This window comes from Peromyscus eremicus, chromosome 7 (genome assembly GCF_949786415.1).
Source record: "Peromyscus eremicus chromosome 7, PerEre_H2_v1, whole genome shotgun sequence".
In the NCBI taxonomy this organism is placed as follows: Eukaryota; Metazoa; Chordata; class Mammalia; order Rodentia; family Cricetidae; genus Peromyscus; species Peromyscus eremicus.
This window is the reverse complement of record NC_081422.1, coordinates 49,735,278-49,758,899: the sequence shown is the minus strand read 5'-3', so window position 1 is coordinate 49,758,899 and position 23,622 is coordinate 49,735,278. Positions and strand designations below refer to the sequence as shown.

Here is a 23,622-nt window from a genome sequence, read left to right as displayed (position 1 = left end):
GGCGCTTCTACCTGTTGGTCGTATGTTATTGACTGATGCCATGTTTGATGGTTGCAGCTACTCTGCTGTCCTCGGGATTTGGGGTTAAAAGGGCTTCTGAGACCAACTAGTTTCTTACCCACCACATGAAAAAACACCTCACTTCAGCTCACCTGTCCTCAGAGGTCGCGGTTCCCTCTTCATCCTTACATCAAATGGCATGCCTATTTCACCGGTTCCCTTTAACTCTGACCCACTGGGAAATATAAATTCATAGGCTACTCTGCAAAGATGTCAAGCCGAACTCGGGGGTGGAAGATGGGAAGCTTGTTAAGTGTCCATGTGTTTCTGACCCTCTAGCTCAGTGGTTCTCAAAACTGCTCCAGCACCAGATTCTCTTGGGAGCTTACAGGTCTCAGACTGCTGATGACATTTCTAATTTAGCACAGTGGTGGTGGGGAGGTCTGAACATTTACATTTCTAACACATTTCTGTTGGAAACAGATCTACTCACATACAGACTACACTTTGAATAGGTAAGATTAGTCAAGGTAAAGTACGTAGATCTTTCTCTCTCTCTCTCTCTCTCTCTCTCTCTCTCTCTCTCTCTCTCTCTCTCTCTCTCTCTCTCTCTCTCTCTGGCAAGTGAAGTTAACCTGCTCTGGCCAGGCTGTAGAAACAGGGATGGTTCTGGGAATGCTGTTTGCAAGCAGGAAAGGCAGTGACCGCTGTTTGTATCTTTCCTGCAGGAAGATGGGCTTGGCAATACTACAAGGACCTAAGCTTTGGTAAGACTGTATATATTTAGGATGTAAAACAAAAGGTTTGAGATGGGTATTGTGACTGAAGTCCCAGGTACTCATGAGGGTGAGGCAGGAGAATCACTTGAGCCTTGGTGCTCAAGGCAAACTTTGGGCAGCATAGAAAGATTCCAATCTTCATGAAGTGAGTGTCATGGCCAAGCTAACTATTGTCTCTGTCCCATCAAGTAATAATCTGCATTATCTTTGCTATTATTTTGGTGGTAATGAGAACACTTGTGATCTCAGCACATTTCAAGTAAACAACACATTATCATTATCATTATTGGTCATCACGATACATAGTAGGTCTCTAGTGTTCATTTATCTTGCAACTAAAGGTTTTTACTGTTTGACCAACATCTCCTGCTTCCTCTCACCTCTCAGTTCCTGATCACCACTATTCAGGTGTTGGTTACTATGAACTCAACCTTTTATTTTGATTCTGTATATAAGTGAGGTTATGTAGTATTATATTTCTATGTCTGGTTTATTTCACTCCACACAATGTTTTCATGATTCATCTACCATGTTGGAATGGCAGATACCTTTCTTTTTAAGGTTAAATAATATTGCTGTATATTTTCTTTATCAATTCATCAGTCAGTAGAGTCTGCTATAATTTGGATCTGTTTTAGATTTACTTATTGTACATATATAAATGTTTTGCCTGCATATATGTACATGTACCACCTGTGTGCCTGCCTGGTGTCCGTGGAGGTCAGAAGAGGGTGGTGGATCCCCTGGAACTGGAGTTATGGATGGTCATGAACCACCATGTGCATGCTGGGAATGGAGCACTGGGTTCTCTACAAGAGCAATACATGTTCTTAAACACTGAGGCAACTCTCCATCCCCTATAGTTTGGATCTTAAGTGGCGTCTAAAGACCCATGTGTAAAAGCTTCATCACCAGGGTAGCACTACTGCCTTATCCTGCAAACTTTAAGAGGGTAGGGCCATTAGGTTCCTGGGGAGAAGACCCTCCAAGGGGATTGTGGGTCTTGGCCTCCTTTTCTTCCCTTTAACTTACTGGCCATGAAGTGAGCAGTTTTACCATCTGGCATCTCTACCAGAGGCCTAATGCCAACGGGTGTGCATGATCAGGAGCTGGCACCTCTAAAACCATAAGCCAGATAAACCTTTCCTCTTGATAGATAATTATCTCAGGTGTTTTTATAGTAAAGGGAAACCGACTAACCCAAGACTTGGATTGATTCTGTTTCTGCAGTCCTTGTGAATAATGCTGTGTGACCATGAGACTGTAGATCTCACATTGAGATACTGGTTTGATTTCTTTGGGGTCTATATTCAAAAGTAGGATTGCTTAATTATACAGTACCTTTACTTTTTTGTGGAACATTTATACTGTTTTCAAACTGGTTATACTCATGTATATCCCACAGTGCTCAGGGGTTCCCTGTTCTATATACTTTGTGACTTTTGATGAGGGCATGTTAACAGCTGTGTGGAGATGCCTCATGGTTTTATGTATTTTAGTGATGACTGGCTTCACCGAACACCTTTTTGCATACTTATGCCCTTCTATGCCTCAGCACTGGAGCAATGTCTACTTAATACCTATGTCCACTTCTTGCCTGGTACCTAGAGAGGTTAAAAGAAGCAACTGGATCCCCTGGAACTAGGTTACAGATGGCTGTAAGCCTCCATGTCAGTACTGGGAATTGAACCCAGGTCCTCTGGAATCTCTCAACTGCTGAGCCATCTCTCCAGCACCCTCCTTTGCCCATTAAAAAAAATTTTTTTTTTGAGACATGCTTTCTCTGAGTATCGCTGGCTGTCCTGGGACTCACTCTTAGACCCGGGTGGCCTTGAACTCACAGGCCTTGATCTGCCTGCCTCTGCCTCCTGAGTGATGAGATTAAAGGTGTGTACCACAGAGCCTGGCTCCACCTTACTTTTGGAGACAGGAGCTCTCATTAAACCTGGAATTCACTGGGAAGTCACTGTTCAGCTAGACTGTCTGACCACTGAGTCTCTAGGACCATTTCCACCTCCCAGTGCCAGGATTAGAGGTACACACCACTACAGTTGACTTAACTTGACTTAGTGGGTGCTAGGGGTCCAAACTTAGTCCTCATGCTTGTGAGTCAAACACATTACCCACTCACTCAGCCATCTCCCCAGTCCCACATGCAGGGTTGGTGTGTAGGCTCTCCATTCTCTACCACTGATTTCTGTGTCTGTACCATACTATGCCATACTACACTATTTAATTACTACAGATTTGAAGCATAATAATCAGAAAATAGGATGCCTCCAACCTCTTCCCATTAATATTTCTTTGGCTATTTGGAGTCATTTGTGGTTCCAATGAATTTTAAATTTCTTTTCTAGTTCCTTTTTTGTTTTGTTTTGTTTTTTTGAGATAGGGTTTCTCTGTGTAGTTTTGGTGCCTGTCCTGGGTCTTGCTCTGTAGACCAGGCTGGCCTTGAACTCACAGAGATCCGTCTGGCTCTGCCTCCCGAGTGCTGGGATTAAAGGTGTGCGCCACCCCAGATGATGTTTTTCTAGTTCTATGAAAAATGACAGTGGACTTTTGTTGATGATTATATTGAATTTACACACCTGCTTTGAACAGTATGGATATTTAAAATAGGATCTCTTTTAATCCATGAACACGGGATATTTTTCCATGTATTTGTGCCTTCTACAATCCTTCATCAGTATTTCACTGGTTTTCAGCGTACTGAGAACCAGGCTCCTGCCGTTCACACGGTCCTTTACTCTGTGTATGATGTGTTCCTCATGCTGGCTGCCCTGTGGTTGCAGAACATCTGACTCAGTCTCAGCGTGCACATTTTCATACTAGCTCCAAACTACAAAGAGTTAAATTTGTGTCTGCACAAAGAGGAGCCTCCATAGGCATATCTTTCTAAACTTGCCAGCTAGTATCTTCATAGAGTTGGGTCCCATGGCTACAAAGAAGACTAGGAAAACATGCAGGTAGGGGTTAGGAGTTCTAGGACAGCCTAGACCAGTCATGATTCATCCATCTGGGGAGCATAATGTTTCCATAAACATCATCTCAGTTCTTTTAGCAAGAAAGAGTCAGAAAGAGCTGTTGCCTAGGTAATGAGGTTGTGCTACACCTGGGCTTTCAAAGGAGACTGACCAATTGGTGAATGACTGGTAAAAATTTACAAGGCCATGCTGTTAAAAAACAAAATAAAACAAAACAAAACAAACCCCCAAAAAACCCCCACAAGCTTCTGTGCCTCTTTTACTTGGAGATAATAGAATTGCATGCATGGAAGATATAGGTTTGATATCAAAAGTCTACTACAGAAACTGGTTGTGGGGAGAATTCACTACACTCCAATACCTTGGTAGACATGATGCTCACACCCCCAGGAGAAGGCAGCTAGCCACCCCCCCCCACACACACAGTGGATGAGGAGGTTTTATGTACAGCAGTGTAGGTCACTCTTGTTGTCGCCCTGACCTGTTAATTCCTTGCTCCATTAACAAGGAGCTAAAATGAAGAAAATCAATCACTTGCCCAGGCATTCTCCTCCACTCTCCGTCTACTGCAAACATTTCAGCTGCAGATTTACTCAGCAAATGGCCAGACCCACAGTGGCATTCCTTTTGGGTGCATGGGGTCTTTTGTGGACCCCTCTGTCTGCTGTTTGTTTATTAACGCGATGCATTCTCTCTGTCACTACTGACCTCATGAAGTGTGGGTCACACAAAACCAAACCAAATCATCCAAATGAGTATTCAGAGATGGAATTTAAGAGGATCACTCTCATAATTCCTTCCTTCACCTCAATATCATTCCCCTCCCAATTTTCAGTTTCCCTAAATTCCCTAAGTTGAGAGTACTGGGGTGACCTCTGCTAGAATGGACGACACCCCAGATTTTGCCCTTGGACAGTCTAAGCAGAAAAGAACATCACCAGCAACCTCGCTCCAAGTGAAGTCATTTTCTTTCCAGAATTCTGCGGGGACACTGGGGAACTCAAAGCACTCTGACTAGGGAATTAGCGATAATGAGCAGGGTTGTAAAGCATGCGCTGTCTCCTTAGCCCTCCCCAACCCCTGACCAAGCAAATCCTAAGTAGAAACACCAGCTATGCACATCACCAAAGCAGCCTTTTGCTCTATAGGGCGGTCAGTAAAATACATTAGGAGCTCAGATAGAAAACATATAGAAACTAATTTTGATGGGTTTTTCTTTAAAAAAATAAAATAAATCCTTCCACTTTTAATCACACATCCTTTCCATAAATTAGGTAATGTTTTACATTTTCTTACTTCTTAATTCATAAATGTGCATGCATATACACATAACCTTATACAAATCAGCTGTCACAATTCCATGTTTTAGTAGGGTCTGTTGCTTCTCTATTGCCTACCTTACGGTTGTCTTGCCTTGATACACATATGCATGTATGTAAGTAGCTACCAATGTCAACAAATTGTCCACCATTCTTTTTCTTTGTGTTCAGAAAACTATATAGAAATATTTCATTGTTTATGTCAAAAAACATAATTCACATATATTTGCTTTTTGCTTGTAGAAACTCCCAAGTCAAGCAGGAAGATTCTAACCTATTTTTTTTTAAATGAATGACTGCATCATATTCCATGCTGTGAATGCCCACCAATTATTTAACAATTTCCCTGCTCAGATTTGGTTTATTTTTGGACTTCTGTGGGGAGTTACTGTGAAAAATGCTTGGATATATTTTATTATGTGCTGATATTTTTGCTTACTTGGGATGGATTCCCAGTAGTGGTATTTCAGGGATAAGGAGTAATATATTTAAAACTTTAATAGTTAAATAAGCCGGGCGGTGGTGGCGCACGCCTTTAATCCCAGCACTTGGGAGGCAGAGGCAGGTGGATCTTTGTGAGTTCGAGGCCAGCCTGGACTACCAAGTGAGTTCCAGGAAAGGCGCAAAGCTACACAGAGAAACCCTGCCTCGAAAAACCAAAAAAAAAAAAAAAAAAAAAAAAAACTTTAATAGTTAAATAAAATGTCTTTCTAAAAGGCTGTAATTATTCACGTTCCACAGCAAAGTAAGAAAGTTCTCCTCGGAAAGGAGACCCCTGAATCAACCATGAGCTTCAAAGACAGCTGTCGACTCACTAAGTCCAAAGATCCGTTCAAGTTCAATGATGCACCTTCCCCATGGAGCGAGGGAATTACAATTAGAAAAGCAGAGGACCAATGGTAAAAATCTAAAGTAGCGCCGGGCGGTGGTGGCGCACGCCTTTAATCCCAGCAATCGGGAGGCAGAGCTAGGCGGATCTCTGTGAGTTCGAGGCCAGCCTGGTCTACAGAATGAGATCCAGGACAGGCACCAAGACTACACAGAGAAACCCTGTCTCAGAAAAAAAAAAAAAAAAAAAAAAAAAAAAAAAAAAAAAAAAAAAAAAAAAAATCTAAAGTAGCCACAGATGTCCTTGCAACAAAAGGATACACAGTTGGCTTGGGAACCACCCCATCAACTGTTTCTATGGATTGTTTCAGCAACAGCCAATCTGTTGAGGATCCTATTTTCTTCATAAACACCCACCTCTCAAATAAACCAAACCCATAGCTAATCCATAGGGTTCTGCTAGTGTCCTCCTCCTCCCAACACTGGAGGACCTACAAGCTGACAGAGTGGGTAGAAACACAGCAGACGTAATTCAATAGATTTCAGACCAATCAGGAAAAGAATTTTAGGAAGATTTAATCTCTTTTAATAAGTAGACCACCAATATGTAATTCACTGCTCAAACTATTGCTAGAAACTCCTTGAAAGTGGCATCTGAGCTTCCGGGATCCTACCCTCCATTATAGGGTTTGCTCACTGTACTCCCAGAAACACCAATCTCCTCTCAACGACCACAGATTCTTGTGTCATGATGACAAAGGCCAGACTTTGCTACTCTCTCATTTGCACCCCAGTGGCACAGTGCTCCTTGATACCAGGCAATGTCCAGTTTGAATCAGGACTTCCAGAAATGCCACTCACCAGCATCTCTCTTTGAAGAACCAGGCCCACTTGGAACTCAGAGCCCAGAAGTAACCTGGTGATGCTGGTCATAAATTTCACAGGATGCTGGATCTCATTTCCTTCAGAAGATAATTTCTTCCCAGAAGGAAGAAACAAGGGACAAACAAGGCATGGCATCTAGGTTGCAGATGGCTGTACCAGGGTGCCTCAGGCCATGGGCACCTGCAGCGAGAATGGGAAGTACCAAGCTCAGGGTAGGCACCATGATGCAGCACAGTCCAAGGCAATCCCCGCACTCAGGCTTTCAATCTGATCAGAACAGAGGGCCCAAGGCAGGAAAAGGCAAGTCATGATGGAAGAGAGTCTGCTGAAAGCTAGATGAATGATCTGGAGAAAGGTGTGACATAACCGAGGCAGGGGGATAGCACAGTTGGGAAGACTGGGGTGACTCTCACGGGAATGGTGAGCAGGCCTGGCTGCAGACTGTTCACCTAGCCCAAAGCAGGTTAAAAAGGAGACTCAGTCCTCTGGCCTTGAGCCCTGTGGTAGGTAGTCTCAGGAGGCTCTGACAGGGACAACCCCCTGGAGCACTTGCTTACAACACAGATTCCTGGGCTATGCCGGCAGTTCTGATAAGGCGGCCGGGGAAATGAACTCCTTCAGCAGCCCAGGTGAATGGCTACCTGAGAAACAATGACCTAATTTATCCCACCCCTTACTGCTAATTTCTCAAATACCTTAGTAAGGGTCTCTAATTTCAGAAACACCCACAGGCCTCAGTTTACTCCAGTCCTGTCTCACGAGTGTCCTCCTGTGGACCCATTGGCATTCTCATCTTATTTCTTCTTCAAAAACCCTGTTCTTTCTCCAGATACCCCTTGCCTGAGCCCATTCCTGTGGCTTCCCTTGGACCTACCTAATCTGGGCAACTCATTCACCAGGGTTTATAACAACACGGACTTCGTGAAAGATAGGGGTAACAATAGCTTCAGAGCGGGCAGCTAAGAAGCTAGGAAACGCTAGTCAGAGCTCAGTTTTGCAACAAGTAACTGACAACTTACTAACCCACCTCAGTCTCTTTTTTATCATGTTTCCCTTAATCCTGGTGGGTGACAGAGTCATAACACAGGAGGATTGTTACTGTTAAACACCACATTTCCTTGCCTCTAAGAAGCCATCAAAATAAGGTACACAGTCAATTTAATAACAGCTTGTCAAGGAAAAAGACACACTGTCATATTGGATGTATACGTCAGTGTAAGATCCTGATCGTTTCAGTAATGGGGAAATACAGGAAAAAGGCTCTTACATGAAGCTTTCTCCAACCATCCCATGGTTTCCACTTGGGACAGGAGAAAAAGCCATTCTTCCTCACCTCAGTTGTCTCACAGGCTACGAATCACTTTTCTGTTTTCTGTTGCAGTAGATTTTATTAATGTACCCTCTACTCTGGAGTATACACTTCTTTGGGTCAGGGTCACAATCAGCAAACTTAAAAAGCAACCTCCCAGGCTCATCTCTATCGGCTTTCCAAAGACAATCAAATCAAGGTAAGGCCCCAGGATGGTCTTGTGAGAATGCTTTCTGCATGTGAAGGGTATTTCTCACTAATCCATTGAACTGGAGGGAAAGTTCCCAACAAGCCCATGCCATGGAGGAGGAGACACCAGTGGCAAAGGTCATCTTTGTGCCTAAGGAGAAACATGCCCGAATGTGTATACCCTTGCTTGATTCAGTAACATATGTTTAAAAAAAATTAATGGAGTTAATTTTTTTTTATAAAAGATTTGGGATTATTGAAAAGTTGACTAGAAAGCATGCAATATTCCCACATATTCCTGCCTTTGCCTCTACGGTTCCCCAACATTAGCATGCTGCATTTGTTAAATTTGGCAAATCAATATCACTATGTTATCATTAAACGAGGTTTAAACCAAGATTCGTTTTTGTGCTGTTGGGTTCTATGGGTCTTGACAGATCTGCAACAATATGTGTCTACCACCACAGCATCATACAGAAGTCAAACTGTTAGCTCTAAAAATCCTCACGGTTCACCCACTCTCCCCTCCCTCCATCACCCCAACACATGCTGCAGCCCCCGAGTTTCCCTCTGTCTCTAGACTCTCTCCTTCCCCAGAACATCAAACAGGTAAAACTATACAGAATGCAGTCTTCTCAAATTGGCCCCTTAGTAATATTAATTGAGATCCCTTCATATTGTTTTATGGTTTGATAGCTCATTTCTTTTGATTGCTGATCAATACTGCACCACATGGAGGGCCTGAAAGATACTTTGGTTACTTCCAGTTTGGGACAGTTATGAGCAAAGCTGTGTTACATGCTTGTATGCAGGTTTTTATGTGGACATCGTTTTCAGATCATTTGAGTAAATATTAAGGAGTATGACTGCAAGACACCATGGGAAAGCTATGTTTTGCTTTGCAAGAAACTGCCCAACCGTCTCCCAGGTTAGCTGTACCATTTTTCATCCCCATCATTGTTCCACATCCTTGCCAGCAGCTGGTGAGTAACCATCTCACAGTCTTCATCTGCATTTCTCTGATTGTATATGATGCTCAACATTTTTTCACAGGCTTAACCTCCATACATTAATTTGGTGGTCTATCCTGATACTCCCTTTTTAATTAGACTGGGTTTCTTCTCCTTTATTTTCTTTTTAAGTCTTCCTTCATGTTTTATTTTTTAAATGTATATGTATATGTGTGACTGTGTGTCTGAGCAAACGCCACAGGTGTTCAGGTGTCCTTGGAAGTCAGAAGAGAGTCAGATCCCTGGAGCTAGAGTTGCAGGCAGGCAGTTGTGAGCTGCCTATGTGGGCTATGGGAAATGAGTTCAGGTCCTCTGGGAGAGCTCTTAACCACTGAGCCATCCCTCCATCCGCTCCTTTACTTTCCTGTGGAGACAATTCTGTTACCAGAGCTGTTTCCCCAAGATGCTGGCTTGTCTTTTCATTCTATCCATTTTCTTAAGCACTGGGGAAGTGACAATCACAGCAGACAGAGCTAGGCCAACTCTGACCCTTAGCACTTACTGGGTAGCCTTGGCGCATCCTACACCTTCAGGCTTGCGCTGGGCTGTGAACACCCTGAAAAGACCCCTTCATTAGCACTGAAGGGAAAACCGATTTTGCCACGGCCACTTTTGAAGTGTGCGATCACTGCTGAGTATGTGGAGTCTTTCAATATGTTTGGTTATTAGTGCCCTGTCTTTTTTTGACCTTTGTGTGTTTATTCAACAAATGTTAGCGTTCTTAGAGGCACCAGGGTTGGGGCTGGCTCCTTGTTTGAAAAGCAGCCACACGACCTCTCTTGCACGTCATGGGCATAATGTGTCTTAGTTAGGACTTCTATTGCTCTGATGAAACACCATGACCCAAAGCAACTTGGGGAGGAAAGGGTTTATTTGGTTTACATATGGTGAGTCACAGTCCGCTGAGGGAAGCCAGGGCAGGAACTCAAACTGGGTGAGAAACTGCAGGGCAGGAGCTCATGCACAGGCCATGGAGGAGTGGAGCTTAGTGGCCTCTTCCTCATGTCTTGCTCAACCTGTTTTCCTATAGAACCCAAGACCACCAACCCAGAGGTGGTTCGGCCTACAATTTACTGGGTCGTCCCTCATCAATCACTAATTAAGAAAATGCCCTATAGGCTTGCCTATAGCCTTGATCTTATGGAGGCATTTGATGAATTGAGGTTCCCTCCTCTCAGATGACTCTAGCGTGTGTCGAGTTGACATAAACACTAGCCAGCACATAATGGAACGAGGCGAGTGAACAAACTTCTCTCTCAGCCTGTGGACTGTCATTTGAATGCCTCAGGACAACCCTCTGGACACCTGGACTCCTGCACTAGATGTTTTCACTTCTCTCCTCCGCTGTCACTTCAGGCCTGATAACTGGTTCCAACTTGGATTTTGACCCATTTTGCCTCTGATCCCAGGAGTACGTGGTACAAAGACAAGACACTCTCAGAAGTTCTCACCCTAGAGAGTATGTTTTCCATAGCTTACAAGGCCTCTTAGATGGGATCAAAGAGAGACCCACAGGAGAACAGGATGTATCCTTACTTCCAACAATCTAATTGAAAGAAGAGGGTGTCACTGCAAGTCTGTAAGCAGTAAGTGCCTAGGAGTCCTGTGGGCAGTACATATAGTTTGTCATATACGAGCCTTGTATTGTGACCCACATCATTCCCATACCCTACTTTCCTCGCCTAAAATGCAAGGCAGACAGGGATAGAGAGAGCCTCACTTTCCAAGGTGTGGTCCCTGGACCAGCTGTGGCAGGAACACCACCTGGTGCCTGTTAGAAGTAAGGATTCCCAGATCCTATCCCAGACCAAGTGAATCCAAAATCTGTGCCTTGACAGCATCCACAGAGGTGTACTCCACTGCAGTTTGAAAAGCCCCGGGATGCATGATTTCAAATTCTCTCTTAGTTCTATACTTTGACAATCTATGACATCTACTGTGACGCTGTCAGGAGGCAGCTGCTTGGAGGTCCCTGAGAGGACGCTGGCCGACTGGCCCTGAACAAACCTGAGGGTGCCCCCCAGCAGCTGGGCTTTTATGCCAGGCATCCAGGCGTGGCAGGCAGCCACTGGCTTGGTGGGTCAGTGTGACCCTCCTGGAGAGTCATGCTGCTTGCCTGCCAGGGAAGCAGCTTGAGTTGTCATGACAGATCACAACCCTGAGGTGGAAGCTGGGGGTGGTGGCCACGTGTGGTGAGTTTTGTTGGTCAGTGTGGGCTTCACTTGGAGACCCGGCTTCTCATCATGCAACCAGGCTTTGGCTGCTGGCTTCACCCATCAGCTGGGCAGCCAGAGTAAGGGAAAAAAGATGGGAATTGACAAGGAATATTGATGGCACACCCTGAGGCTGGGGACAGAGGGAAGGCTTTCTGCTACAATCTATTCCCTTGAAAACAAATCTTTGGGTGTCAGAAGTCTGTGTTTTCATGTACCAGGTCAGCTGCCTGGCAGAAGAGCATCAAAGAAGCGCGGTGTAGTGGGGACCAGCAACATGGGCTCCAGGGTGACAGACAAGCCTCCCCTGTCTTTAGATCTTAATGTCTACTCCCATAAGGTGAGACTAGATTCATTCATTCACGTGATTGAACCCCTAGGATGCCCGACAGAAGACTAGGTTCTGGGCACACTGGACATTTATGGACCTCAGCATTTGGATACTTTTCCAAAAACCTTCCCAGCTCAAATATCTTCTTATTTTGTGTGGTATGTATGAAGTGTGTGTGTGAGTGTATGCACGTGTGTGTGTGTGTGTGCGTGTGTGTGCGCGCACGCATGTGGAAGTCAGAGGTCAACCTTGGATGTCATTCCTCAGCAGACATCCACCTTCTGAGACGAAGTCTCTTGATTGCACTTTGAACTGTTTCTACCTCCCCAGAGCTACGATTACAAGCATGTGTTACCATGCCCCCCTTTTTTTATATATAGGTACTGAGAATCAAACTTAGGTCTCCATGCTTGCATAGTAAGTGTTTTTATTGACTGGGATATCTCTCCAGCTCCTCAAATACTCTATTTTTAAAATTTTAAGAGACCTATTTACTATTATTTTATGTGTATGGGTGTTTTACCTGTACTCATGTCTGTGTACCATGTGTGTACAGTACCCACGGAAGCCAGAAGAGGGTGTCAGATCCTCTGGAATTGGAGTTACAGACAGTTGTTAGCTGCTTTGCAGGTGGCTGGGAATCAAACCCAGGTCCTCTGTATGAGTAGCCAGTGCTCTTAACTACTGAGTCATCTCTCCAGCCCCTCAAACATTCTATTTTAGTAACCAGGCTTACTTGCTTACTTTAGTGTAGGCTTTGAACTCAAATTTGGGTTACAAGTATGAATTCTGTAACCTACAGTTGGGTATAAGAAGCTCATGCATCAGTTTTCTCACCTAAACAATGAGGACAACTCCACTCCATAAGGTGCTTCGAAGATGGAGAGGGACTGTGAAGTGCCTGACCAGAGGTGCTCAGTGCTGCATGTGCTGGCCGTTTGCCTGGGTCCCGTGTGAGCATATACTCAGAGCCCCAAGCCAGACACGGCTACTGAGCACCGGCTTTCAGCCTGTGCAGCTGTAGTGTGCTGAGTGTGAGAAACACATGCCGGCCACTGAGGAGGACCCAACACGAATGAAAGAATGCAAGGTTTCTCCTTGGTAACTTTTATATGGATTTCATGTGGATCTCATAGTATTCTATGAAGTAAACTAATTAGAATTAAATTCTTTTTATATCCGTTCATCTATTATGCGTGTGTATATAAGCCTGTGTGGGGGTGCATTTGTGCCAGGGTGTATGCATATATTCCCATGTGGTGGTGCATTTGTGCAAGGGTGTGGGCACATATGCCTGTGTGTGGGGTGCATTTATGCCAAGGTGTGTGTATATATGCCCGTGTGGGGGGTGCATTTGTGCTAGGGTGTATGCATATATGCCCGTGTGGGGGTGCATTTGTGCCAGGGTGTGTGTATATAAGCCTGTGTGGGGCATGCATTTGTGCCAGGGCATGCATGTGGAGGTTAGAGGACACTATGAAGTTGCCATTTTCCCTCTACTACATGGGTCCCAGAGTTGGTAGCAAGGGCCTTTATCTGCTGAGCCATTTCACTAGCCTGACATGAATTTCATGTTTTGTTTTGGTTTTTTTTTTTTTGATGTTGTGAGTGTGCTACTAGTAAACTTAGAATTGCATATCTGTTTAAGTTATATTTCTATTGGATACCACTGACCTCAGAGAACTTAGAGTGGGCTTCCGCTGGGCTCGGCAGTGCGTGTGATGTGTTGAGAAGGAAATATCCACACTTGCACTCAGACCCAAGAGAACCCACCAGAAGGCAGGACTGAGGAGGAGGAAAAAGGAACACAACATGGTAACTACAGTTAATAATCATGGGTTGGACGTGTGAAATTGCTAAGAAGGGAGATTCTAAGTGTTCTGAGTACAAAGGAATAAGTAGGTGAGGTAGTGAGTATATAATTTAGCCATTCCATAATGTATGCATATTTCAAAATATCATGTTGTATATCATAAATGTATATAATTTTAGTCAATTAACAAAACAAGTGGAAAGGAAAGGGGAAATCAGGTGGGTAGGGGTTCCATGGGAAGCCTTAAAGAGGAGGCCAGGAGATCATGGGTAGCTGTATTAGTCAGGGTTCTCTAGAGAAATAGAACTTATAGAAATAATATATATATATATATATATATATATATATATATGTATATATGATTTAGTAGAGTGGCTTACAACTGTGGTTCATCTGGCAAATAATGGCTGTCTCCCAAGGGAAAGTTCAAGAATGCAATAGTTGTTCAGTCCATGAGGCTGGATGTCTCAGCTGGTCTTCAGTGTATGTTGGAATCCTGAAGAAGTAGACTCAAATGCCAGTGAAGGAATGAATTTGTCAGCTAGATTGAAGGCAAGCAGGCCAAAAGCAAAAGCTTCCTTCTCCCGAATCCTTTATATAGGCTGCTACCTTAAATAATCTGGATTTAAGGTGGATCTTCCCACCTCATATGATCCAGTCAAGAAAAATTCCTCATGCGTATACCTAGCTGCTTGGGGTTTAGTTAATTCCAGGGATGGTCAAGTTGACAACCAAGAATAGCCATCACAATGGGCAAAGGACAGAATCTATGGGATGTTCAAGCTCCTTAAGGGATGGGTCTATGATTCTCCCATCATGCCTTGCATATGATAGGTACCTGAAAGCTACTTGTTCTTTGCAAGGAGCTGGGGGCCAGAGGGGAAACAGGAACAGTAAGTCAGAATGAACACAACACTTATTTGGGAAATGGATGGTCTCATGTACTGAGGAGGGGAGGCTTGTGTACCCAGGAACCTAGGAGAAAGGTTGCCTAGACAGGGCAGCAGCTTAGCATTGATAGGACACACCACAAAACTACCTCTGACCTTTTTTTTTTTTTATTCTGGGCATCCAAGGCTCGTGTTCCCATATTGCCATATGCACAGTACAGAAGGGCTAATGATTGACAGTTGTGCTGGAACGTTGTGGCGTGCACACCTTGACGGCCCTAAGCACTTATTTGAACATATCAACTCATTTCTCATCTGCTCAAATGGTTTCTGAGTCCCTACCCAGTACCCAGATTCATGTCAGCTGTGGAGGCTACAGAGATAATTGAGACCTCATCCCTATCATCACTTTGAGCAGGACAAACTATGGTCCACAGGTTAAATCCAGCCCACTGTCTGTTTTTGCAAATAGTATTCTATTAGAACACAGTAATGTCCCATCTTTGACATGTTGTCTGGCTGCTTCTGTATTCTGTGTGCAGGGGTCTATCAGTGTGATAGAGTCTATATGGCCTGTGAAGCTGAAACTATATTTACTATCTGTCACTTTTCAGGAAATATTTGTTGACCTCCACCTTGGAGTAATGGACGCATAAGCCAAGAATGGCTAGATGGGAGAGGACTGGGCAAAGCAAGACGTGAAAGGCTAATCACGAACAGGGAGCCCATGCTGCAGCCTGGAGGAGGAGAGTTGACTCAGCAGACAGCAGGGATGGGAAACCACAAGGGACTCGGGGACAACAAACAACTGCCTATGTGAACACAGAGTCTGGCTTTGGGGAGAGCTCAGCAACCCTGCCTCTGTGCCCAATCCCCCCATTCTCCCTCTGTTCAGGACAATGACTTTACACCTCCCCGTCTCTCTTCAGACCCAGGAAGCCTCTGTTCACACTTTCGGCTGGTGACCTTTTCTTCCCCTGGGGAGATCGAGGCCACCACAAGTGAACCTGCGCACACCCCCACCACCGCAGGCTGTCCCCTGCCTGCCACCGCTCTGTGGCCCAACTGTCTCAACTGTCGTCCGTCCTTGCATAGTACACCCCCATTGCCTGGGGATTTGCCTCCACCCACCTCCTTTCCTACTCTCTGGCACAGTTCTCTCAACTGTCTCTCCTCACTCCTGCATTATGTTTCTTTCTCTCCGTGAGACTGATCTCGATGCTTCCGATGTGGTGCGTGCCTCCTCCCATCCTCAGGGCAGCATCACCGACCCTGCTCCGTCAGGGCACATGGATTTGGAAAGGTGTGATTCGTGTGGCCTCCCTCCTCTTCTGTTCACTCCCCACTTTTACTCAGTCTTGTACGCTGCTGCCTCAAAACCAATCTTGTCGCCAATAACCTACTTATTAAATCTGCCAATGACTGACCCTTGATTTATCTGACCTCCGAGCAGCAGCTGGCCTGGTGAATCCTGTCCTCTCCAGGAGCCACATCTCCTTCCCTCCATTTTCATGCTTCATGAGCACGGAGGAATCCATTCTCTCCCGGAGTTTACCTTGCCTCCACAGGCTACTCTTCCACTTTTCTCCAACTTCTAAATGCTCCTTTTTCTCCATCATTCATTCACAGAGTCACTGAGACTCAAAATATATCAGTACTCTTCAACAGAACTTCCCAGAAAACTGGAAATAGTCAACATGGGTGCTGTTCAGTATAGCAAGCCCCATCACGTGTGGCTGTAGGGGTTCCGGAAATGCGGCAGATCTAACTATGGAACTGCATTTTATCTCATTCTGAACTTCAAGAGCCACGTGTGGCTGATAGTTACTCTACTGGGCAGTACAGCTCTGCTTGATGACTGGCACATCTTTGTCCTCACTCGCTGACCTTACCCCAGATTGCCTATTGGACATCTCCACTCGGATGTCTAATGTGCCCCCACTGCCATTCCCGTCTTATTAATGTCAACTACATCCTTCCAGTGACTCAGGCCCAGAGGCTTGGAGTTACCCCGATTCCTCCTTCCTTTCATCCCACATCCAGTCTGTTAGCAAATCCATCAGTTCTTTCAGAGCACACCCCAGATCTTATCATTCGTCACCACTCCCCACATCCTGGCACAAGCCCCATTGTCTCTCAGAGGGAAGGTTGTAAGAGATTTCCTAGCCTGTCCCAATTTCACCAACTTATGTTGAATGAATGCATCCTGGGTGCAAGAGAGTATAGGAAGGTAGAGAAGTTAGAGGGTACACAGCTCACAAAGAGCCCAAGGTCAGGGACACAGCATACGGGGTCTGGATATGGACAGAAAGGCATTGTAGATCATCTGCAACCCAGCCCACCCCTCTCTCCCGGGGACTCCTCACAGCACTGCCAACATGCCCTGAGCCTCTGTCTGTGTGCAGTAAGAGGAAGGCTCCACTCGGACTGCACACAGAAAAATGCTCTTTTTGGTTCAAGTAGCCTGAGTCGCTCATGACTTCTCCATTCAGCAGAAGGCAGTCCCTGGAGTATGACAGTGTATTCCCAGGCCCTTACTTCTACCCCCAGTCTGAGTGTGCATCTGGTCAGAGCAGGGAAATGATGATGCACCAAGCTTCAGGGTGCTTTTCTTACCACCCACCTACCAGCATGGGATGGCACCATGGCTAATTCTCATTATCAACTTGACTGGGTTTAGAATTACCTAGGGGGCACACCTGAGAAGCAAAGGCCTGCCTGAATGTATGTGGGCCATCTCGTGGACCAGGGTCCAGACTGAAACATAAAGGGAAAAAAGAAGGAAGCCAGATATCTTAGGGACTTCAATTGCTGTGAAAAGATCATGACCAAGGCAACTTAGAAAAGGGAGCATTTGACTGGGGCCTTGATGACAGTTTCAGAGGGTTAGTACATGGCCATCGTAGCAGGAAGTGTGGCAGCAGGCAGGCAGGCATGGTGCTGGGACAGTAGCTAAGAACTTACATCCTGACAGCAGGCAACAGGCAGAAAGAGAGCAAGACTGAGTCTGGCAAGGGCTTTTGAAACCTCAAAGCCCACGCTCAGTGACACCTCCTTCAACAAGGCCACACCTCCTAATTCCTTCCCAGATAGTTCCACTAACTGGGGATGAAGTGTTCAAACATATGAGCCTATGGGGCTTGTATAAACTTGTAGCCATACCCTAATGCAAAATGCATTCAGTCCAATTTCAAAAATCCCCACATTCTTTCGGTCTCAAAACCATTTAAAAGTTCAAAGTCTCTTCTGAGAATCAAGGCAATCTTTTCACTGTAACATACTTCCAACATACAATTGCATAAAATATACATTACCCTTCCAAAATTGAAGAATGGGAGGCATAGTGAAGATATAGTACACCAAATCAAGACTGAAACCCAGCAGGGCAAACTCCAAATTCTCTTCTCTGTGTCTAATGTGAAAGGGCTTATTAGATGGCTCTTCATATCTCCTGCTCCTTCTAGTTTTGCTTCTCTCTCTTGGGCTGGTTCCACACCCTCCCTGCAGCTTTCCTTAGCAGGGATCCCATGGCTCTGGCAGCTCCAACATCTTAGCATCTCCAACAAAATCCAAGCTTCACCTTCACAGCTTCATGCGATGGCCTTTCAGGGCCATTATGCAGGGACTCCCCTGTTGTGCACATGGTCTCAGTGGCTTTCCTTAATTATGGAGGAAAATTCCACAACCCCTTTCTTGTACTTTTCTTGATGAAGCCAGAACCACATGACTGCCAAGTTCTGCTGCCTGCTAGGGCTGGAACCTGGCCCCCTCCTTGAATTACGTTTGCATAATGTGATTATACTGTATATGTAAGTGTCTGTATGTATACGTAATACATTGACTTGCTGATGCTTTCTCAGATAAGCTTTGCTTTTCACAGAACCGTAGTTGGGTGGGTCCTGCCCTGAGGGTACCACTCCCTTTATTAGATTTGGCTCAGGCCTTTAAACTTCTCATCTCTTTGAGCACAGGACTTGGATCCAACATTACATTTCCTGGTTCTCTTTTTTACCTCAAATTGTGCATTTTGTATTTCTTTTGCCCTGCTTGCTCCTTTTTCATTATAGATCTGCACAAGAGTGATCACTAATAATTATGTGACACAGTCAATGCTAGGCTGTCCTGAAATCTTCTCTGCCAACATTAACCCAAAACTCTTCAGTTTAGCTCCCAGCAGATTTTTAGGACAAGGGCAGAGAGCTGCTACACTGTTTGCCAAAATATCACAAGAATAGTATCTAATAGCATGCCCCTCTGAAACCTCTTGAGCTGGGCCTCCACAGCCACACTGCTCTCAACACCGCTGTCTTCCATGCTCCTACTAGTAGGGCCCATTAAGCCCCACTGACAGCATTCAACTGCTTTCCTAATCCAAAGTCCCCAAATCTCCCATATTTCTCCAAACAACAGCATGGCCAGACCGGTTACAGCAATACCCCAGTTCCTGGTATCAACATCTGTCTTAGTTACTGTTCAATGGCTGTGAAGAGATATCATGAGCAACGCAACTTATAAAAGGAAGCATTTGATTGGGAGCTTACTTACAGTTTCACAGGATTAGTCCATGACCATCAGGGTGGGAAACATGGTGACAGGCAAGCAGGCAGGCATGGCCCTAGAGCAGTAGCTGAGAACTTATACCTTAGCAGCAGGCAGCAGGCAGAAAGAGAGAGAATGGGCCTGGTGTGGGCCTTTGAAACCTCAAAGCCCATTCCCAGTGATATACCTCCTCTAACAAAGTTACACCCCCTAATCCTTCCCAAACAGTTCCACTAACCAGGGATGAAGCATTCAAACATATGAGTCTAAGGTGGCCATTGTCATTCAAACCACCACACCAGTTGAGCACCTTATCATACGTCTCAACTTCCTGAGTGGATGCAACATGACTAGCTGCCTCATGTTCCTTTTGCCACAGCTGGAGCTGTACAATGATTGCCTGACCGTACCCTCAAACTGGAAGCTAAAATAAAATTTTCTTTCCTAAAATCACTTTAACCAGGCATTTTGTCCCAGCGGCCAGAAAAGTAACTAACATAGAATACTGGTAGTGAGTAGTAAAGTTGTTGATATGATAAACCTGACCAAATTGTTTTTTAGGCAGAATGTGGAAGAAGACTTTGAAGCTGTGAGCTAGATAGGCCCTAGAATGCTGTAAGCCAGGGGTTCTCAACCTGTGGGTTGTGACCCCTTTGGTAAACCTCTATCTCCAAAAATATTTACATTATGGTTAATAACAGTAGCAAAATTACAGTTACGAAGTAGTGATGAAGATAATTTTATGGTTGGGGGTCACCACAACATGAGGAACTGTGTTAAAGGGTCATAGCCTTAGGAAGGTTGAGAACCACTGTTCTAAGTAGAGCTTATTGGGCCTCCCTGGTGAGAGTCCAGAAGACCAAAATGCTAGGAGAAATGCAGATAGTGGAAGCCCAGCTCCAGAGGCCTCAGTGGAGATAACCTCTACTGGGAACGGGGGTCAGGGGGTAGGAGGTGGGGGGTAGGGGTTGGGAGGGTGGTACTGTCGGGTGTTACATTATGCTGAAGGAGCTAGCTGCACCCTGTTTCCGTTCTAAGGATTTGAGTGAGGCTGCCTTCAAAAGTAATGAACTAAGTTCTTCGGTGGGAAAGGTCAAGACAGCATCGCATTCAGGCTGTGGAATGGTTGGTGTTCTGTGTATTCAGATCTACAGTGGCAGAGGGCAGAAGGGAATGAAAAATGTACAGTTTGTCTAATGAACGAACACCATTAAAGAGAACTCTTAAGCTCTTTCCTGGAGTCCGAGGGCAAGACTCCCAATTTGTCAACATGTACCAATTTGTGAACATGCAAATTCATTTGAAAGGGAGAGTGCCTGCCACAGGGATGCCACAGAAGACATTGCCTGATCGAAAGCAACTGCCTGAGGAAGTGCTTCCCACTGTTTGACAGCTGAGGCACAGAGGCCATATAACAACGAGAAACATAAAATAATGTAAGGAAAGTGTGTGGGCGATGAAGAGGGAGCAAGGACATTTCTTCCATGTGGGTCCAGCCACGGGTTCTGGCACCAGGTCTGGCCTTCTATGGTACTGATGGGACATTCTTCGGTTATTGAATTGGGGGTGCTTCTATACTGTAAGAACCTTAGATGTCACCAAGGGACTAGCCCAACCAACTCACTTCATGGATAAAGAGAACAGGGCCCACAGTGGGGTAAGCAACTTCCTATTGACACTCACTCCATGGGTTAATTTCAGAACCAGGACAGGAGCTGGGTCTACTTCCTACCTCTTCATGACAGTTTTCCTGAAGGACTGTGTTCTTTAGACGCCTTTCTCTGCTCACATCTTTTAGATCTGGTCCACCTTCCTGTTATCAAATTGCTGATTCCATAGCAGGAGGAGCCTGTGCAAACAGTCCCTGATGGGTACTGTAACCTCTGCGCCTGTAAATAGCATTCTGAGTCTGACCCTTACGCAGAGGATGGAAATTAGAGGACTACTTTAGTTGTCATGGCAACCCTGAAGCTCTTTTGTACTAGGTACTTCAGTGGCTTGACATTCCACAGTGATGGTTGCTAGGTCTCAGATCTGTTGCTGACCAACCATATACGATCCTGGGAAAGTCCTTAATTCATCCACCCACCCATCCATCTATCTGTCATGTAGTGACATCCAAAAGGAATTTGTGCCAGTTTACGACACAAAATAAGACCATTAAAAGAAAAACAAAAGCACAAAGCCAAGCTAGAAATAAAGACTATAGGAAAAAAATCCAAGGTAGGCATTGACTATATATTATTTTGGTCATTAGAAAAACAAAAACACTTTAAAACATGAGCTAATGCCGCTATTGTAACTGAAAGTTAAGTTCACTTGGGGCTTTTGAGTCCTCGCTACCACTTGGCCTCAGTTTCCTCTTTTATGTTACAAAATGATGGCGTTGAACCTAACGAGCCAAGACTCATTTCTATTCTGTGAGTCTCACTCGATGGAGGCTCAACAGATCATCCACTCTGCAGTCTCTGCCCATCTCCTCCCACAGCGGCAACCAAACGGCTCACTTGTGGCCACAGGCTATAGCCCCCAAGTTCTTTGCATTGGAAGAAAGAGTGACAGTCCAGTGTTAGGGACAGCTACTCATCCAGTTCGCTCACCAATGGCCGAGACCCACCTTAGGCAGGACAATCTAGCTTTCCAAGGACAGCTGCAGTGAAGTCAGGGGCAGCAGAGCATCATGGGAGCCCAGAGGGTAGAGCGAGTTTTTGAGAAGCTTTTGGAGAGAACTTTTTAACAGGGCCTTGAATGGAGAGTCTGAATTTTTTTATTAGCCATTTTTGAGACTACAGCCTCACTATGTAGTTCTTGATGTCCTGGAACTCACTATGTAGATCAAGCTGGCTTCGAACTTACCTAGATCTGCCTGCCCTCTGTCTCCAAAGTGCTGGGAACAAAGGCGCATGCCACCATGTCATGTCCGGATTTGAGTTATGAGAGTAATCTGTATTCACAGTGATAATGGTTCGACAGTACAAAAAGTGATGGAGATGAGGTTTTCCCCTTGGTCTCCCACTCCCAGCTCTGACCTGCAAAGGCAACCACTTAGGCTACGTTTTAATTTTAGGGTCCAGTATTAGTTTGGGTCAGTACCTCCTGCCTCTCCAGGATGGAGGATGCGGTTGCTGACATCTGCATCCCTCTCTCTTCCTCTCCCAGGGAAGCAGGAAAGCAGTGTAATGAAGATCCTGGAGCCACAGAACCTGTACCAATTCCAATGCTTCTATTTTCTAACTACATGACACTGGGCAGTGACTTCACCTCGCCACACCTGCTTGCTTACCTGGAAACTGGAAATAAGAACCCAACTCTTAGCATTGTTATAAACCCAGTAACCTGTCAAAGCCAGAGCATTGGCTAGAGCCCGGCACTGGCTCAGTGAAGGATGACTGTTGTACCGTTCATATCCTTTTCAGCATTCCGACTTCAATTAGCTGTATTAATACTTTTTCACACATCACTGTCTAAACCATTTAGACTTCCAAAATTAGAGTCTTATATGTCGCAAAATTGCTAATACATTGGATCCGAACTGAAGATCAACAAAAAGCATTTATATTATTATATACCTTGCAGAATCAGGCAGTGCAAGTCAATCACGGCAGAAAGGAATATAGCACGATTTCATTAAAGCCAGGGAGGGCATCATCATCAGATGGAGAAATTCAACTGCATGTTTCCTTTGTCTTACACTGCATCATGTTGTTCAAAATTATACCACACTGTGTCCATGTGTGGGCACACATGTATGTGTGGTGTTTATGTACTTGTGTGTGCACAGGTATGCACACAGGGGCCAGAGGAGAATGTCAGGCATCCTGCTCTATCACTCATCTTATTCCCTTGAGACAAGGTCTTTCCCTGAACCTGGAGCTCTGTGTTTGTTTTCTTTGTTTGTTTGGGTCCTCCAGCAAGTGCCAGCAATCCTCCTATTTCCACACACCCGCCTCCCAGTCCCAGGGTCACAGGTGCTGGTGTCCACACCCAGCTTCTCATGAGGGTGCAGGAGATCTGAACCTGGGTCCTTGGACTTGCAAGGCAAGCACTCTGACCCTCTGGAGCTGCCTCTTCAGCCTCACACGCATGCTCCATTTTAACTTGCTTCGTATTTAGTCTTCAATTTCTTCCACAGGTTTCCCTTCTGTCCCTCAAAGGTTTCTTACTGATTTTTTTTCTTATGGAAAGTAGAAACAGATGTTTATAAAAAAAAAAAAAGTATAGTATGATCATCAAAATATCTAGTTTTCTTGTTAAGTGGTCATTACTCTGTGGGTCTATCTGCTGATCAACTGTCATCCTGACCTGGATCCATGTTCTGGTTTGTTTTTTGGTTTGTTTTTTGTTTTGTTTTTTAAATAAATTCCTTTATCTTCTTTGTTGAAGTATATCCTCAAATAAAAATGTTTTTGGCAAATTAGATGAGAAGGAAAATTTCTGAGTCTTTGCACACTGAAATGACTACATTTTACACTGGCCTTCTCCAGTTTCTCTCTTTCCACTCCAACACTGTGTTCTCCACTTCCTGTATGAAAA

At 44.9% G+C, this 23,622-nt stretch overlaps 1 protein-coding gene across 1 annotated transcript in view; it reads right to left on the bottom strand.

Annotated features, from left to right (window-relative positions):
• Tmem266 (transmembrane protein 266) overlaps positions 1-21,040 on the bottom strand; it is an 86,222-nt gene extending 65,182 nt beyond the window's left edge. Inside the window, exon 1 of the mRNA XM_059266920.1 lies at positions 20,822-21,040. The gene's annotated coding sequence lies outside the window, so the exon portion shown is untranslated. The remainder of the gene's footprint in view (positions 1-20,821) is intronic.
• Positions 21,041-23,622: the final 2,582 nt, after the last annotated feature.